Here is a 20886-nt window from a genome sequence, read left to right as displayed (position 1 = left end):
TTAAGAGGAGTGGGGATGTGAGATGATGCACTCGGCGCGTTCCCACAGACGTTCGGCTGGCTCCGGACCTCAGGTATGTCGATGTCGGCCAGTGGCGGCGCCGACACAATTTTCGTCATCACTGGGATTTATAAACTTCCTACAAAAATTTACCATTTCAGACATGTTTTGAGTTTCTTGTTGTCGAAATAGTAGTCTGCACATGTTACGAAAATAAAGGCAAATTATAAACCCCGCCCACCCACCCTGTCGCAATTCTGATGATTTTTTTTATTCGTCGTGAGCCAAGAGGGCGGAGCTTAACTGCAAAATCCTTATTTCTCTGCGAAAAATTAAAAATATGTTTTGAGTATCGTGTTGTTCAAAGAATACTAGGTATATTACTACAGTTGTGATGAATTTTTCATTCGTTGTCAGATCGAGGGGAGGGGCTTAATTGCAAGATTCGTATTTGTCTATAAGAATTTAACATTTTGCATGTTTCAAGTTTCTTGTTCTGAAAAGACAACAACGTATTTTAAGAACAACGGCAAAATATAAGCCCCGCCCACCCACCCTGTCTCAATTGTGATTATTTTTTTTATTGGTCGTTAGTCAAGAGGGCGGAATTTAACTGCAAAATCCATATTTTCTTACAAAAATTTGCCATTTTATATATTTTTTACTTTTTCGATTTTTAATCTTTACAATTTTTATTTTTTAGTTTTTCAAATTTTTAAATATTGGACTTTTTGGTTTTTTAATGTTTCGATTTTTCGGTTTTTAATTTTTTAGATTCATGAATTTTTTTTATTTGAAATTTTTCAATTTTTCAATTTTTGGCTTTACGATTATTCTATTTTTGGACGACTTCGATTTCTCAGTTTTTCGACTTCTGGCTTTTTCGACTTCTAGATCTTTTGTTTCGATTTTTCAATGTTTCGTCATTTCAATTTCTCAACTTTTCACTTTTGCGATTCTTCAGTTTTCCAATTTTTCATTTTATCGATTTTTTAAATTTTGGATTTTTGATTTCTTGGTTTCCGATTTTTCCGCTTTTAAATTTTAGATTTGACTTTTTTGATGTTTTTATTTTCCGATTTTTTAGTTTTTCGTTGCAAATTTTCTTCCAATTTTCATTTTGTCGTGTTTCAATTTTGGGATTTTTCAATATTGTATTTTTCTATTTCTCGATTTTTTACTTTTTCGATTTTTAATCTTTACAATTTTTATTTTTTAGTTTTTCAAATTTTTAAATGTTGGACTTTTTGGTTTTTTAATGTTTCGATTTTTCGGTTTTTAATTTTTTAGATTCATGATTTTTTTTTTATTTGAAATTTTTCAATATTTCAATTTTTGGCTTTACGATTGTTCAATTTTAGAGGATTTCGATTTCTCGGTTTTTCGACTTCTGGATTTTTCGATTTCTAGACCTTTTGTTTCGATTTTTCAATGGTTTGTTATTTCAATTTTTTAATTTTTCGGTTTCTCCATTTTTCACTTTTGCGGTTCTTCAGTTTTCCAATTTTTCATTTTATCGATCTTTTAAATTTTGGATTTTTGATTTCTTGGTTTCCGATTTTTCGGCTTTTAAATTTTAGATTTGACTTTTTTGATGTTTTTTATTTTCCGATTTTTTAGTTTTTCGTTGCACATTTTCTTCCAATTTCCATTTTGTCGATGTTTCAATATTGTACTTTTCTATTTCTGAATTTTTAATTTTTTCGATTTTTAATCTTTACAATTTTTATTTTTTAGTTTTTCAAATTTTTAAATATTGGACTTTTTGGTTTTTTAATGTTTCGTTTTTTCAGTTTTTAATATTTAGATTCATCGATTTTTTTTTATTTTAAATTTTTCAATTTTTCAAATTTTGACTTTTCGATTATTCGATTTTGGACGATTTCGATTTCTCAGTTTTTCGACTTCTGGATTTTTCGATTTCTAGACCTTTTGTTTCGATTTTTCAATGGTTCTTCATTTCAATTTTTTAATTTTTCGGTTTCTCAATTTTTCACTTTTGCGGGTCTTCAGTTTTCCAATTTTTCACTTTATCGATTTTTTAAATTGTGGATTTTTGATTTCTTGGTTTCCGATTTTTCGGCTTTTAAATTTTAGACTTGGCTTTTTTGATGTTTTTATTTTCCGATTTTTTAGTTTTTCGTTGCAAATTTTCTTCCAATTTTCATTTTGTCGATGTTTCAATTTTGGGATTTTTCAATATTGTATTTTTCTATTTCTCGATTTTTTACTTTTTCGATTTTTAATCTTAACAATTTTTATTTTTTAGTTTTTCAAATTTTTAAATATTGGACTTTTTGGTTTTTTAATGTTTCGATTTTTCGGTTTTTAATTTTTTAGGTTCATGAATTTTTTTATTTGAAATTTTTCAATTTTTCAATTTTTGGCTTTACGATTGTTCGATTTTGGACGATTTCGATTTCTCAGTTTTTCGAGTCTAGATTTTTCGATTTCTAGACCCTTTGTTTCGATTTTTCAATGGTTCTTCATTTCAATGGTTCTTCATTTAAATTTTTTAATTTTTCAAGTTCTCAATTTTTCACTTTATCGATTTTTTAAATTGTGGATTTTTGATTTCTTGGTTTCTGATTTTTCGGCTTTTAAATTTTAGATTTGACTTTTTTGATGTTTTTATCTTCCGATTTTTTAGTTTTTCGTTGCAAATTTTCTTCCAATTTTCATTTTCTCGATGTTTCAATTTTTCGAATTTTTAAATTTTAGATTTTTTAGTTTATTAATATGTATTTCAAGTCTCACAAAAATTTACCATTTTTAACGTGTTTTAAGTTTCTAAGAAAAAAAATCATTACAATTGAAATGGGGTGGGTGGGCGGGTTTATATTTTACCTTTTTTTCTTTATATACATAGTATTCTTTGAACAACACGATACTCAAAAATATGTTCTGAATTTCTTGTAAGGAAATAAGTGTTTTGCAGTTAAGCTCCGCCCACTTGGTTCACGGCGAATAAAAAAAATCGTCACAATCGAGACCGGGCGGGTGGGCGGGCTTACGTTTTGCCTTCCACCCGATAATTGCAAAATCCATATTTTCTTGAAAAAAATGTGTCATGCTCTTAAGTTTCTTATTGTGAAAATATGGCTACGTATATAAAAAAAATCAAAGGCAAAATATAAGCCCCGCCCGCCCGCCCTGTCTCAATTCTGATGATTTTTTTTATTCATCGTTAGCCAAGAAGGCGGAGCTTAACTGCAAAATTTGTATTTCCCTACGAGAAATTGGAAAAATGTTTTTGAGTAAGTATCGTATTGTTCAAAGAATACTCTGTACATTAATAAAAAAATAAAGTCAAAGATTAGGCCTCACCTATACCCGCCCCAACATCAATTCTCTGTTGTGATGAATTTTTCATTCGCTGTCAGACAGAGAGGCGGAGTCTAATTGCAAAATCCAAATTTCCTTACAAACATTTACTATATTAAACGTGTTTTAGGTTTCTAAGAAGAAAAACATCATCACAATTGAGATGGGGCGAGTGGGCGGGGTTTATATTTTGCCTTTTTTCTTAATATACATAGTATTCTTTATACAACACCAAACTCAAAAATATGTTCTGAATTTCTCGTAAAGAAATAAGTGTTTTGCAGTTAAGCTCCACCCACTTGGTTAACGGCGAATAAAAAAAATCGTCACAATCGAGACCGGGCGGGTGGGCGGGCTTACGTTTTGTCTTCCACTCGATAATTCCAAAATCCATATTTTCTTGAAAAATTGTATTATGTTCTTAAGTTTCTTGCTGTGAAAATATGGCTACGTATATTAAGAAAATTAAAGGCAAAATATAAGCCCCGCCCGCCCGCCCTGTCTCAATTCTGATGAATTTTTGTATTCATCGTTAGCCAAGAAGGCGGAGCTTAACTGCAAAATTTGTATTTCCCTACGAGAAATTGGAAACATGTTTTTGAGTAAGTATCGTGTTGTTCAAAGAATACTATGTATATTAATACCAAAATAAAACCAAAGATTAGGTCCCACCTATACCCGCCCCAATCTTAATTCTCAGTTGTGATGAATTTTTCATTCGTTGTCAGACCGAGGGGCGGAGTCTAATTGCAAAAATTCCAAATTTCCTTACAAAAATTTACCATTTTAAACGTGTTTTAAGTTTCTAAGAAAAAAAATCATTACAATTGATATGGGATGGGTGGGCGGGGTTTATATTTTGCCTTTTTTTCTTAATATAAATAGTATTCTTTGAACAACACGATACTCAAAAATATGTTCTGAATTTCTTGTAAAGAAATAAGTGTTTTGCAGTTAAGCTCCGCCCACTTGGTTCACGGCGAATAAAAAAAATCGTCACAATCGAGACCGGGCGGGTGGGCGGGCTTATGTTTTGTCTTCCACTCGATAATTGCAAAATCCATATTTTCTTGAAAAAATGTATCATGCTTTTAAGTTTCTTGTTGTGAAAATATGGCTACGTATATTAAGAAAATCAAAGGCACAATATATGCCCCGCCCGCCCGTCCTATGTCAATTCTGATGAATTTTTTTATTCGTCGTGAGCCAAGAAGGCGGAGCTTAACTGCAAAATTTGTATTTCCCTACGAGAATTTCGAAACATGTTTTTGAGTGAGTATTGTGTTGTTCAAAGAATACTATGTACATTAATAAAAAAATAAAACCAATGATTAGGGCCTACGCATACCCGCCCCAATTTCAATTCTCACTTGTGATGAATTTTTCATTCGTTGTCATACCGAGGGGCGGAGCCTAATTTCAAAATCCAAATTTCCTCACAAAAATTTACCATTTTAAATGTGCTTTAATTTCATAAGAAAAAAAATTATCACAATTGAGATGGGGTGGGTAGGCGGGGTTTATATTTAGCCTTTTTTTTCTTAATATGCATAGTATTCTTTGAATAACACGATACTCAAAAATATGTTCTGAATTTCTTGTAAAGAAATAAGTGTTTTGCAGTTAAGTTCCGCCCACTTGGTTCACGGCGAATAAAAAAAATCGTCACAATCGAGACCGGGCGGGTGGGCGGGCTTAATTTTTTGTCTTTTTGTTTTAGTATGTGTAGACTTGTTTTCACAATAAGAAACTTACAACATGTTTAAAATGGAAAATTTCAATAAGGAAACATCGATTTTGCTATTAGGCTCCGCCCCATAATTGCAAAGTCCATATTTCCTTACAAAAATGTATCATTTTAACCATGTTCTAAGTTTCTTGTTATGAAAAATGAATTAGTACTGTCAATCAGAAAAATGCACTCACACTACCGAATTAAAGTTACGAGTAGTGCGAAATACACGTTTCCGGGCAGACTGACAACCGCAACGGATCATCGCGGCTTCCGCCGCCTACGTCATTCGATAAATATCAGGTATAGTTCTGGCAAACAAAAGTGGCAAAACCAAGTTTTACGTAAAATTATCGCATCGTGACGTCATCCGGTATCCGCGTCGCGCGATCACGCCGCCACTGGAGTGTGTGGGGAGCGTGCAGTGTTTGCTGCCGAGATACAGGTGGGTGAGCAAGCAAGCAGGCAGGCAGGCGGCTGCGGCGAGCACGGTGTTCTCGTGTCTGGCCCGAGGTCGAGCAACACGTGCCTCCGTGCGTCACGCTCACGACTGTGGGAAAGCCCCGCCCCTTACCGCGGGTGGCTCACTGCCGCATCCTTCAAAGACACACAGCCTGCCTGATTCATGCCGCCGATGATGCTTACCGAGTCGCCGGGTGAATCACGACGGTCGCGCGTTGGCGGCCGCGGGGGCGGAGGGGGCGGCGGCGCGTACGTGTGCGGAAGGTCGCGCGCGGCTATTTCGGGTCTGGTAGGGCGATGCAGGGCGGCAGCGTGGGGCCGGTGCGATTCGCGCTTTTTGGGAGTGATGCGACTGGGTTTTTGCGTGCGATTGTCGCGTTTGAGTAAAAAACCCAGTGGGGCGTGACGTCAAGCGATGGTGGGTTAGGGTTATGCACGGATGGGTCTCAAGGAGATAGACGTGTGTGGTGGTTATCGATTGAGATATCTGGAGAGATGAAACTAATGGGGATGTGATGATTGGTTCTACCCGGATACACAAAATTACTCGGGTGTTTATGAGAATTCTCCTTGGACCCATTTTTCTCATTTCTGACTAACGTTCCAGAGTACTTTATGTGTATCATGTGTGATAAGAGTTGAAGTACAATCTGTGACACCATTAACGTTGTTTTTAGGTTACTAGGTCACCTTTTTTATCAATTCTGAAAACTTTTAGCACGGATAAAACCACACTTGACTTATTAAATAAAATAGAATTGAAAAATTTTAGCCCTCTTAATAATAGTAATAATAATAATAAGGGATATACAGTCTTTTTTGACTTGACTATTAAAATTTCATGGTAAACCGAATTATTCCTTGAATTGTTATTAGGTATTTTAAAATTGCATTTTTTGGTGCAAATTCTTAAGGTACAAGCGCAGATGATCAAATCGACAAATTTTAAAATCGAGAAATTAAAAAATTCCAAAACTGAAATGTCGAAAAATTGGGAAGTCAAAACATCGCAAAATTGGAAAATTATTAAAAGATCGCGAAATCGAAAAGTCGAAAATCGAATAACCGAAAAAAAAGAGAAATCGAAATAGCCCAAATTCGATAAATCGAAACATGGAAAAATTGAAAAATAGGGAAATTGAACGATTGAAAAATTGGAATACGAAATCTCGATAAATCGAGAAATAAAAAATCGAGAAGTCGAAAAATTGAATTAAACAGAATAAAATCGGTAAATCAAAAATTGAAAAACCAAAAAATCAAAATAGGATAAGTTGAAAAAGAACAATTAAAACATCTAAAAATTGGAAAAACGAAAAATCGTAAAGTCGAAAGATTTTAAAAATCGAAAAATTGAAAAATTGAAAAATGTGAAATTTATAAGCTCGAAAAATTTAAAAATCGAGAAACTCAAAAATCCAGAAACTGAAATCTCTAAAAATTGGTAAGTCAAAAAAATGAACAATCAAAACTTGGAAAAATCGGCAAACAGAAAAGTTAAAAAATTAATAAAGTTGGAAAGCGAGAAATCGAAACCTCGAAAAATTGAGAAATTCAAAATCGAAATGTCGAAAAATTGAATTAAAAAAAAAATAAAATCGATAAATCAAAAATTGAAAAACCAAAAAATCGAAATAGGAAAAGTTGAAAAAGAACAATTAAAACATCGGAAAATTGGAAAAACGAAAAATCGAAAAGTCGAAATATTTTAAAAATCGAAAAATCGAAGTAAAAAATTAAAATCGGGATATCAGAAAGTCGAAAAATTGAAAAATGCAAAATTTATAAACTCGAAAAATTTAAAAATCGAGAAACTCAAAAATCCCGAAACTGAAATCTCGAAAAATTGGTAAGTCAAAAAAATGAACAATCAAACCATCGAAAAATCGGGAAACAGAAAAGTTAAAAAAATCAATAAAGTTTTGAAAGCGGGAAATCGAAAATCGAAAAATTGAATTAAAAAAAAATCGGGAAATCAAAACATAAAAAAATTAGAAATTGGAAAATCAAGGAATTCACAAATCCCAAAACTAAAATGTCAAAAAATTGGAAAAACAAAAAATTAATACCCAAAACACCGAATTAAAACGAAAAATCGGAAAACAGAAAAGTTAAAAAAATCAAAAAAGTGGGAAATCGAGAAATCGAAAAAGTAAAAATTCAAAAGATCTAAAATTTAGAAAAAAGAAAAACTGAAATATCGAAAAAGTAAAAAATTGAGAAATCGTGAAATCAAAAAATCGAAAAGTCGAAACATCGAAAAACTGAAAAAAGTAAAATTTGAAAAATTAAAAAATCGAAAAATTGAATTAAATAAATTAACAATCAAAACATCGAAAATTGGAAAACTTAAAAATCGGAAACAGAAAAGTTAAAACCCAATAAAGTGGGAAAATAAGAAAGCGAAACATCGAAAATTTGAAACATCGAAAAATTCATGGAAAAATTGAAACAGAAAAATTGAATGATTGAAAAATTGGAACATGAAATATCGATAAATCGAGAAATCGAAAAATGGAAAAGTCCAAAAATGTTATAAATCGAAAAATTGAATTAAAAAAAAATAAAATCTGGAAATCAAACATCAAAAAATCAAAAAAATGTAAAAATTGAAAATCCAGAAATTCAAAAATCCCTAAACTGGTAGGTACATATGTCAAAAAATTGGGAAGTCAAAGAATTAACAATTATAACTCAAATTCGATAAATGGAGACATCGAAAAAGTGAAAAATAAAAAGATCTATAATTAAAAAAAAAAACGAAAATCTAAAAAATCGAAAAAGTAAGAAATCGAGAAATCGTGAAAGCAAAAAATGGAAAATCGAAACATCGAAAAACTGAAAAACCTAAAAACTGAAAAATCAAAAAATCTAAAATTTTAAAAAATCGTGGAATCATGAATTCGAAAAATTGAAGAATCGATAAATTAACAAATTGGTAAAGGAAAACACTAAACAATTAAAAATCGAAAAATCTGAAGTAAAAGAAATCGAAAACTCGAAAAATTAAAAAATTGAGAAATCGAAAAACTGAAAAGTCGAAAAATTATAGAATCGAATTATTGATAATTCAAAAAGCTGAAATATCAAAAATTGTTTAGTGGGCAAATCGGAAAATCAGAAAATTGAAAAATTGATAAATCGATAAAACAGAAAAGTAGCTAATCGAAAATTGGAAAAATCGAAAAACTGAGAAAACAAAAACCCGAAAATTTGAAAAATCGAACAATTGAACAATTAAAAAATGAAAAATCGTAAAACTGAAATATCGGAAATTTGGGAAACCGAGAAAAGGAAGCAATTTATAATTTGAAAAATCCATAAATTGAGTTGAAAAACTGAAATTCGATTATTCGAGAAATCGAAAAGTCGATAATTTAGAAACACAAACAATTGAAAAATCGATGAAATTAAAAAAAAAAAACAAAAATTTAAAAATCGATAAATTTATTATAGGAAATTTTAAAAACTAAAATATCAAAAATTGATAAGTCGGTAAATCGGAAAATCGAAAAATTGAAAAATCGAAAAGTGATAAAACAGAAAAGTAAAAAATCGAAAATTTTAAAAATTGAAAAATCGAAAAATTGATTAAAAAAAATAAAATTGGGAAATTTAAAAACCTCGAAACTGAAATGTCAAAAAATTGGGACATTAAAAAATTAATAATCAAAACATCAAAAAATTGGAAAAACGAAAAATCAAAAACCGAAAAGTTAAAAAATCAAAGTGGAAAATCGAGAAATCGAAAAATTGAAAAATAGAGCCATCGAAAAATTTAAAAATACAGAAGTCGAAAAGCTCCAATTCGGTAAACTGAAACATGGAAAAATTGAAAACTAGCGAAATCGAACGATTGAAAAATCGAAACATGAGTTCTCGATAAATCAAGAAATCGAAAAAGTGAAAAATTAAAAGATCTAAATTTAAAAAAAAAAAAATCGAAAACCTAAAAAAATTGAAAAAGCAATAAATCGAAAAATCGTGAAATCAAAAAATCAAAATGTCGGAACATCGAAACATTGAGAAATCTAAAAACTAAAAATCGAAAAATCAAAAAATGTAAAACTTGAAAAAAACTAAAAAATGAGACAGTGAAACACCAAAAAATTGAAAAATTGAAGAATCTAAAACAAAAAACATCGAAAACTCAAAAAAGTAAAAAATTGAGAAATCGAAAACTGAAAAGTCGAAAAATTGTAGAATCGAATTATTGAAAATTCAAAAAACTGAAACATCAAAAATTTTTAAGTGGGTAAATCGGAAAATCAGAAAATTGAAAAATTGATAAATCGATAAAACAGAAAAGTAACTAATCGAAAATTGGAAAAACCGAAAAATTGAGAAAACAAAAACCCGAAAATTTGAAAAAATGAAAAATCGAACAATTGAACAATTAAAGAATGAAAAATCGTAAAATTGAAATATCGGAACATTGGGAAACCAAAAAAAGGAAGTAATTTAAAATTTGAAAAATCCATAGATCGAGTTGAAAAACTGAAAAATCGATTATTCGAGGAATCGAAAAGTCGATAATTTAGAAACACAAACAATTGAAAAATCGATGAAATTAAAAAAAAACAAAAATTTAAAAATCGATAAATTTATTATAGGAAATTTTAAAAACTAAAATATCAAAAATTGATAAGTCGGTAAATCGGAAAATCGAAAAATTGAAAAATTGAAAAATCGAAAAGTGGAAAAACAGAAAATTAAAAAATCGAAAATTTTAAAAAAGGGGAAATCGAAAAATTGATTTAAACAAAATAAAATCGGGAAATTTAAAAATCCCGAAACTGAAATGTCAAAAAACTGGGAAATCAAAAAATGTACCTAATTAAAACATAAAAAAATTGGGAAAACTAAAAATCAAAAAACCGAAAAGTTAAAAAATCAAAGTGGAAAATCGAGAAATCGAAAAATTGAAAAATAGAGCCATCGAAAAATTTAAAAAAATACAGAAGTCGAAATAGCTCCAATTCGGTACACTGAAACATGGAAAAATTGAAAACTAGGGAAATTGAAACATGAGTTCTCGATAAATCGAGAAATCGAGAAAGTGAAAAATCAAAAGATCTAAATTTAAAAAAAAAACGAAAACCTAAAAAAATCGAAAAAGTAAGAAATCGTGAAATCAAAAGTCGAAAAATAGAAAAGTAACAAATCGAAATTTGGAAAAATCGAAAAATTGAGAAAACAAAAAAATTAAAATTTTAAAAAGTAAAAAATCGAACAATTGATCAATTAAAGAATGAAAAATCGTAAAATTGAAATATCGGAACATTGGGAAATCAAAAAAAGGAAGTAATTTAAAATTTGAAAAATCCATAGATTGAGTTGAAAAACTGAAAAATCGATTATTCGAGGAATCGAAAAGTCGATAATTTAGAAACACAAACAATTGAAAAATCGATGAAATTAAAAAAAAACAGAAAATTAAAAAATCGAAAATTTTAAAAATGGGGAAATCGAAAAATTGATTAAAAAAAATAAAATCGGGAAATTTAAAAATCCCGAAACTGAAATGTCAAAAAATTGGGAAATCAAAAAATTAATACCTAATTAAAACATAAAAAAAATGGGAAAACTAAAAATCAAAAAACCGAAAAGTTAAAAAATCAAAGTGGAAAATCGAGAAATCGAAAAATTGAAAAATAGAGCCATCGAAAAATTTAAAAATACAGAAGTCGAAAAGCTCCAATTCGGTAAACTGAAACATGGAAAAATTGAAAACTAGGGAAATCGAACGATTGAAAAATCGAAACATGAGTTCTCGATAAATCGAGAAATCGAGAAAGTGAAAAATTAAAAGATCTAAATTAAAAAAAAAAATCGAAAAAGTAAAAAATCGAGAAATCAACAAATCAAAAAATTGAATCGATAAATTAAAAAACTCAGACAGCGAAACAACGCAAAAATGAAAAATTGAAAAACCTAAAATAAAAAAAATTGAAAACTCAAAAGCAAAAAATTGAGAAATCGAAAAACGGAAAAGTCGAAACATTGTAGAATCGAATTATTGAAAATTCAAGAAACTGAAATATAAAAAATTGTTAAGTGGGTAAATCTGAAAATCAGAAAATTGAAAAATTGATAAATCGATAAAATAGAAAAGTAACTGAGAAAACAAAAACCCGAAAATTTGAAAAAATGAAAAATCGAACAATTGAACAATTAAAAAATGAAAAATCGTAAAACTGAAATATCGGAAAATTGGGAAACCGAAAAAAGGGAATAATTTAAAATTTGAAAAATCCATAAATTGAGTTGAAAAACTGAAAAATCGATTATTCGAGAAATCGAAAAGTCGATAATTTAGAAACACAAAAAATTGAAAAATCGATGAAATTAAAAAAAAAATAAAAAATTAAAAAATCGATAAATTTAAACATGGTAAAACTGAAACATCGAAAAAGTAAAAATAAAAATCGCATTTTAACACTAATGGATGCGAAATGATAACAGATGTTCCAAATTCATGTATACCAAATGAAATATTAAAAAAAAATGCAGATAATAATAAGTCTTCTTATTTTTTTTTTCGATTAATTGACTATGTTTGAAGTCAAATTATGCCTTAAACATTGCGACAATGCGACATAATTATCTCAGTTAATGTCCCGAATCCGACTCGTCGCTCGAGTTAGAAAATGTTAACCTCAAAAACAAAGCTCGTCGCCGAATACTTCTTCAACAACAAAAAACTTGTTGGTCAAACATTTCAGAAATTTGTAGGTTTTTGAAACTGACAACACCGCCGCGAATTCCCCGGCCTTCTCCTTCCCGTGAAGGCCTCAAACTTCCACTATCCCTCCTATCCAGCGCACAATTTGAATGCAAATAGGGTCACCTACGATCGGTGTTAACAAAGGTTACGTCTCTATCGCATCGATCTGAAGGAAAGCCGCCTCTTAATTAGCGCCAATCAGATTTTCTTGTGAATGCATGAAATTGAGTTTTATAAGCCTCGATCGTTATCTCGACCGATAGTGGCCAGACCTCGACCAAACTACTTGTCTCCGAGCGTATTCCCCGTACACTTAATTAAAAAAAGATCGGGTTTCAACAAATCATTTTCGTGGCAGATTTATCAATGATCGTGATCAGCGAGCCATTTTTGTGGCGGCTAACCCATTGTGGACTGTTATGGTAATATAACGCTGAAATCGAATAGCCGAACCCGGCGAGGATTAGACTGGTGTTTGAATAGTTTTACGCCCCGCTGAGTGGGACAGGTCGCGACTCGGGGGCAGTCAGAGGCGGCACGTAAATTATACACACGGATTTGAATTTTTATGGGTTTTTAGTCGAACGGAATTTCTCTATTTATGCAAATATTGTAAGTTTTTACCGAGTAGTTGTGCCAGCCGATGTTAATTTGTAGGAGCGCGCAAAAAGTGGAATTTCGTGGAGTAAGTGGCTGACGAGTCGCCACTGTGGGCGGCAAAGCCCGACACAGTGGGACTGTGGGAGCTATAATGATAACCATGCCAGCGTGTCATCTCTATCTGATAATGCAACGGTCCAGTGGACACAGACACGTGCACTCGTGGGCGCGATATTATACAGCTTCACGGAATACATTATCAAACAAAAAACAGACCAAAATTAAAAAAGTTTCAAGGGTGACGAGCGGCTGCATTATCGCTTTTTTCGATCGCTTTGTTCGAAAAATGCTCACTCAAGTGGTCCATTTCATGGCTGCATGTAAATAATTCGTGTGTTATCATTATCAGAATCACGATCAAGATAATACTATCACATTTAACACAATACTTAATAACAATAATACATGGACTTTCTGGAGTTCCGAAATGTAAAAGAATGCCACAGCATAGATTTGAATGCGACATAGAGGTTGATTTTGCAAAACCACTCTTATTGACATTGGAGTCCTCAACCGCCAAATTTAAATAGTCGATGCCAATAAAAAAACTTGATTCACTACAACTCGTCGCCTGAGAACTTGTTTGATTTACAGACCAGAGCGCGCTCAGGCCAATTTCGACTCTAAGCGTTCAGGAGCGATTTGGTTGGTTTAGACTATAATTTCTGGGGGAAATAGTTGTTTTGTCGGTTTTTATAACGACTAAGTGAATATTTTTGGTACATATTTAGATGATTTTACATATTTTGTTTAACTAAGAATTAAGTCTTTATTTGTGTTTTATGCTAGCAAAAAATACAAAAACGTTTTAGAAACACTGTGTTCTATTTTGTATGATTTTTTTTAATAGTTTTAGTGACAATTTTTGTGGTTGTTTTCGATACACTGTATGATATTAACAGTGAGAAAAAAAAAATGAAAATTTAAAAACCGAATAACGAAAAATCCAGAAATCGAAACTCCCAAATTTAAAAAATCGGATAACTGAAAAATCGAAACATCGAAAAACCGGAAAATCGAGAAACTGAGAAATCGAAAAATTAAAAAATCAAGAAATCGTGGAGTCGAAAAGTCGAACAATTGGGAAACCGAAATAGGTCAAAATCGAAAAATCGAAAAGTTAAAAATTGAATTTATAAATTGAGAAATTGACAATCAAAATATGGAAAAATCCAAATCTCGATAAATCGAGAAATCAAAAATCTTAAAAATTCGAAAAATTGAGAGATTGAAAGATCCAAAGAACGAGAAATCGAAAAGTGATGAAGTCGAAAAATAGAGAAATCGACAAACAAAAAGTTAAAAGTAGAAAAATTGGAAAAGCGGAAAAATCAAAAAACGAAAAAATGGAAAACTGGAAAAACTGAGAAACCGAAATTGGCCAAAATAAAAAATTGAAAAAATGATGAATCGAAAACCTGAACAATCAAATCTCGATAAATCGGGAATGAAAAATTAACAAATCGAAAAATTGAAAAACAGAACATCTAACCAGGAAGCCGAAAAATCGAAAGATTAAGAAATATTGAAAAATTAAAATATCAAAATATTGAAAAATCCTAAAACTGAAATATCTAAAAACTGAAAAATCGAAAAATCAAAAAGTGAGGTCGAAAAATAGAAACCTTAAAAAATAAAAAAATTGAAAAATCAAAAACCTGAAAAATCAAAAAATTAAAGAATTGAAAAACAGGAAAATCGAAACATTCGAAGGTCAAGAAATGGGAAAATCAAACCATCGATTAATTGAAAAATCTAAAAATTGAGAGTTCATAAAAGTCAAATTTTAAAAATTAAAAAATCGAAAATTTGACAAAATGACAATTGGAAAAACAGAAAATCAAAAACCGGGAAGTCGAAAATTCAAATGATTAAGAAATCGAAACATTTGAAAAATTCGAAAACTTGAAAAATTGAAATATCGAAGAACTGAAATGAAAAATCAAGAAATCGAAAAATCTAAAATTATAAAAATTAAAAAATCTAAAATTTAAAAATCGTAAAATTGAAAAATCGAAAAAGTAAAAAAATCGACATATCGAAAAATCCAGGAGTCAAAAATCGAAAAGTCGAAGAATCGAAATATTGAAAAATTCCAAAACATTGAAAAATCGAAACATTTAAAACGACAATTGAAAACAGAAAATCTAAAACCGGGAAGTCGAAAAATCGAAAGATCAAGCAATAGAAAAATTGAAAAATCGAGAAAGTAAAAAATCGACACATCGAAAACTCCAGAAGAAATCGAAAAGTTGAAGAATCAAAATACTAAAAAATCTCAAAACCGAAATATTGAAAAACTGAAATAAAAAAAAAACAGAAAACCTGGAAAAGTAAAAAATTGAGAAATCCAATTATTATAGGAAATTTTAAAAACTAAAATATCAAAAACTGATAAGTCGGTAAATCGGAAAATCGAAAAATTGAAGAATCGGAAAGTGGAAAAACAGAAAAGTAAAAAATCGAAAATTTTAAAAATTGATTTAAAAAAAATTGGGAAATCAGAACATCAAAAAATTGAAAAATTTAAAAATTTAAAAATCCCAAAACTGAAATGTCAAAAAATTGGGAACTCAAAAAATTAATAATCAAAACATCAAAAAATTGGAAAAACTAAAAATCAAAAAACCGAAAAATTGAAAAATAGAGTCATCAAAAACTTTAAAAATACAGAAGTCGAAATAGCTCCAATTCGGTAAACTGAAACATGGAAAAATTGAAAACTAGGGAAATCGAACGATTGACCAATCGATACATGAGTTCTCGATAAATCGAGAAATCGAAAAAGTGAAAAATTAAAAGATTAAAAAAAAAACGAAAACCTAAAAAAATCGAAAAAGTAAGAAATCGAGAAATCAACAAATCGAAAAATTGAATCTATAAATTAAAAAACTAAGACAGCGAAACACCGAAAAATTGAAAAATTGAAAAATCTAAAATAAAAAACATTGAAAACTCGAAAAAGTAAAAAATTGAGAAATCGAAAAACTAAAAAGTCGAAAAATTGTAGAATCGAATTATTGAAAATTTAAAAAACTGAAATATCAAAAATTCATAAGTGGGTAAATCGGAAAATCGGAAAATTGAAAAATTGAAAAGTCGAAAAGTAACAAATTGAAATCTGGAAAAATCGAAAAATTGAGAAAACAAAAACCTGAAAATTTGAAAAAGTAAAAAATCGAACAATTGAACAATTAAAAATTGAAAAATCGTAAAACTGAAATATCGGAAAATTTGGAAACCCAAAAATAAAGTAATTTAAAATTTGCAAGATCCATAAACTGAAAAATCGATTATTCGAGAAATCGCAAAGTCGATAATTTAGAAACCAAAAAAAATTTAAAAATCGATGAAATTAAAAAAAAAACGAAAAATTTAAAAAATCAATAAATTGAAAAATCGTAAAACTGAAATATCGAAAAAGTGAGAACCTAAAAAGTCGAAAAATTGAGCAATAGAAAAATCCAAAAAGTGAAGTCGAAAAATTGAAACCTTAAAAAAAACAAAAAAATCAAAAATCAAAAACCTGAAAAATCGAAAAATTAAAGAATTGAAGAACAAGAATATCGAAACCCTCGAAAGTCAAGAAATGGGAAAAACAAAACATCGATTAATTGAAAAATCGAAAAACTGACAGTTATAAATGTCAAATTTGAAAATCTGAAAAATCGAAAATTTGGGAAAACGACAATTGAAAAACAGAAAATCTAAAACCGAGAAGTCGAAAAATCGAAAGTTTAAGAAATCGAAACATTTGAAAAATTGAAATATCGAAGAACTGAAAATCGAAAAAATGTAAAATTTAAAAATCTAAAATTTAAAAACTGAATAACGAAAAATCGAGAAATCGAAACTCCCAAATTTAAAAAATCGGATAACTGAAAAATCGAAACATCGAAAAACTCGAAAATCGAGAAACTGAGAAATCGAAAAATTAAAAGATCAAGAAATCGTGGAGTCGAAAAGTCGAACACAATTGGGAAACCGAAATAGGTCAAAATCGAAAAATCGAAAAGTAAAAAATTGAACAATTTATAAATTGAGAAATCGACAATCAAAATATGGAAAAATCCAAATCTCGATATATCGAGAAATCAAAAATCTTAAAAATTCGAAAAATTGAGAGATTGAAAGATCCAAAGAACGAGAAATCGAAAAGTGATGAAGTCGAAAAATAGAGAAATCGACAAACAAAAAGTTAAAAGTAGAAAAATTGGAAAAGCGGAAAAATCAAAAAACGAAAAAATGGAAAACTGGAAAAACTGAGAAACCGAAATTGGCCAAAATAAAAAATTGAAAAAATGATGAATCGAAAACCTGAACAATCAAATCTCGATAAATCGGGAATGAAAAATTAACAAATCGAAAAATTGAAAAACAGAACATCTAAAACCAGAAAGTCGAAAAATCGAAATATTAGAAATATGGAAAAATTAAAATATCAAAAGATTGAAAAACCTAAAATTTTAAAATCCAAAAATTGAAAAATCGAAAAAGTAAAAAAGTAGACACATCGAAAAACGCATAAGTCAAAAATAGAAAAGCCGAAGAATTGAAATACTGAAACTGAAATATTTAGAAACTGAAAAATCGTAAAATCAAAAAAGCGACGTCGAAAAATGAAAACCTTAAAAAATCGAAAAATTGAAAAATCAAAAAATTAAAGAATTGAAGAACAGGAAAATCGAAACACTCGAAGGTCAAGAAATGGGAAAATCAAACCATCGATTAATTGAAAAATCTAAAAATTGAGAGTTTATAAAAGTCAAATTTTAAAAATTAAAAAACCGAAAATTTGACAAAATGACAATTGGAAAAACAGAAAATCAAAAACCGGGAAGTCGAAAATTCAAAAGATTAAGAAATCGAAACATTTGAAAAACTCGAAAACTTGAAAAATTGAAATATCGAAGAACTGAATTGAAAAATCAAGAAATCGAAAAATCTAAAATTTTAAAAATTAAAAAATCTAAAAATCGAAATGTCGAAGAATCGAAATATTGAAAAATTCCAAAACTGAAATATCGAAAAACTGAAAAATGAAAGAAAAACTAAAAATGGGAAACTAAATCGGGAAATCAAAACATTGAAAAATCGAAAAACTTAAAACGACAATTGAAAACAGAAAATCTAAAACCGGGAAGTCGAAAAATCGAAAGATCTAGAAATACAAAAATTGAAAAATCGAGAAAGTAAAAAATCGACTCATCGAAAACTCCAGAAAAAATCGAAAAGTTGAAGAAACAAAATACTGAAAAATCCCAAAACCGAAATATTGAAAAATTGAAATTAAAAAAAAAACAGAAAACCTGAAAAAGTAAAAAATTGAGAAATCCAATTATTATAGGAAATTTTAAAAACTAAAATATCAAAAACTGATAAGTCGGTAAATCGGAAAATCGAAAAATTGAAGAATCGGAAAGTGGAAAAACAGAAAAGTAAAAAATCGAAAATTTTAAAAATTGAAAAATCCAAAAATTGATTTAAAAAAAAATCGGGAAATCAGAAGATCAAAAAATTGAAAAATTATTAAATTAAAAAATCCCAAAACTGAAATATCAAAAAATTGGGAACTCAAAAAATTAATAATCAAAACATCAAAAAATTGGAAAAACTAAAAATCAAAAAACCGAAAAATTGAAAAATAGAGCCATCGAAAAATTTAAAAATACAGAAGTCGAAATAGCTCCAATTCGGTAAACTGAAACATGGAAAAATTGAAAACTAGGGAAATCGAACGATTGACCAATCGAAACATGAGTTATCGATAAATCGAAAAATTAAAAGATTAAAAAAAAACCAAAACCTAAAAAAATCGAAAAAGTAAGAAATCGAGAAATCAACAAATCGAAAAATTGAATCTATAAATTAAAAAACTAAGACAGCGAAACACCGAAAAATTGAAAAATTGAAAAATCTAGAATAAAAAACATTGAAAACTCGAAAAAGTAAAAAATTGAGAAATCGAAAAACTGAAAAGTCGAAAAATTGTAGAATCGAATTATTGAAAATTTAAAAAACTGAAATATCAAAAATTCATAAGTGGGTAAATCGGAAAATCGGAAAATTGAAAAATTGAAAAGTCGAAAAGTAACAAATCGAAATCTGGAAAAATCGGAAAATTGAGAAAACAGAAACCTGAAAATTTGAAAAAGTAAAAAATCGAACAACTGAACAATTAAAAATTGAAAAATCGTAAAACTGAAGTATCGGAAAATTTGGAAACCTAAGAAACAAAGTAATTTAAAATTTGCAAGATCCATAAACTGAAAAATCGATTATTCGAGAAATCGCAAAGTCGATAATTTAGAAACCAAAAAAAATTTAAAAATCGATGAAATTAAAAAAAAACGAAAAATTTAAAAAATCAATAAATTGAAAAATCGTAAAACTGAAATATCGAAAAAGTGAGAACCTAAAAAGTCGAAAAATTAAGCAATAGAAAAATCCAAAAAGTGAAGTCGAAAAATTGAAACCTTAAAAAAAATAAAAAATCAAAAACCTGAAAAATCGAAAAATTAAAGAATTGAAGAACAAGAATATCGAAACCCTCGAAAGTCAAGAGGTGGGAAAATCAAAACATCGATTAATTGAAAAATCGAAAAACTGACAGTTTATAAATGTCAAATTTAAAAAACTGAAAAATCGAAAATTTGAGAAAACGACAATTGAAAAACAGAAAATCTAAAACCGAGAAGTCGAAAAATCGAAAGTTTAAGAAATCGAAACATTTGAAAAATTGAAATATAGAAGAGCTGAAATGAAAAATCGAGAAATCGAAAAATCTAAAATTTTAAATATTGAAAAATTAAAATACAAAAAAAATTGAGAAATCTAAAATTTAAAAACCGAAAAAGTAAAAAGTCGACACATCGAAAAATCCAGAAGCCAAAAATGGAAAAGTCGAAGAACAGAAATATTGAAAAATCCAAAAAACTGAAACATCGAAAAACTGAAAAATGAAAGAAAAACTGACGAATCGAAAAACTGAAAAATCCCAAAACTGAAATATCCAAAAACTGAGAATCTAAAGAATCGAAAAATTGATGAAAGTGCCAAAAGAACCACCAGCGGCATTCAGTAGCCTTTCGATCTCCTAATAGATCAGTTCGATAAAACACCCCTGCGTGTCCTTTCGTGTCGCAATTTACTTTCTTCGTAAAGTTTGTCTAGAATTATAAGAATGGACTCCCAAAGTTAATCCGTTTTACAGCCCTCTTGTCAATTTTATTGTACAACTGAAGAGCAGGGCGAACTCAGGTACAGAAAACATCGGCTTTTCCCTGACAGGCTCTTTACCTGTACAATAGAATTGACGCCTGGGCTGTAAAACGAATTAACGTTGAGAGTCCATAAAATTCTTATAATTCTGGACGAACTTTACTTGTTATCGCTTTGTGTACTAGTGCCTACACGGTACTCATTTCGTCGCCTGTGTCATTTCGTCGCTACTCATCCCCTTCTTCGTTATATCGCTGACACACTTATTGGAGGCAATTATTCTTCGTATTTAATACATTTTCACGAACAACGCTTCTCTATGTTCTCTGGGTCACAGCAACGTTTTTAATTATTTGTGTGTGTTTTTTTCGTTCCGGCCCTGTCCGCTCGTTTGGTAAACACGGCGGTCTCGTCCCGGTCTGTCTTGGCGCGAGGCCGTCCGTTGATTTCAGTCGTCCCACTCGCGTGACGTCATCGGCCGCGCGGTCCTCTCACTCACGGCCGCCCGCGATATCACAACAAGCGCGCCGCCGTTCCCAGAATCCACCACCTTCCCATGAATTATTTATAAATAATGCGTCTCGCGTCTCTCTCGCTAAAGCCGTGATTTCACGGCGCTCGAGGCGTCGACGTCCGCTGGTATCCGAGATCGAGATCTGGTGACGCGGTCGAGCTATGTGGAAACGCCGCCCATGATGGATGGAAAATGTTTGTTTTTTAATTGTCGATTTGAATAATTGCGGGCGGCTACTTGGCGGCT

Source organism: Zophobas morio, unplaced genomic scaffold, assembly GCF_036711695.1.
Source record: "Zophobas morio isolate AGI-343-1 ecotype UQ-CSIRO unplaced genomic scaffold, CSIRO_AGI_Zmor_V1 ptg000026l, whole genome shotgun sequence".
Lineage (NCBI taxonomy): Eukaryota > Metazoa > Arthropoda > Insecta > Coleoptera > Tenebrionidae > Zophobas > Zophobas morio.
The sequence above is the reverse complement of the archived record's forward strand: the minus strand, read 5'-3'. Positions refer to the sequence as shown.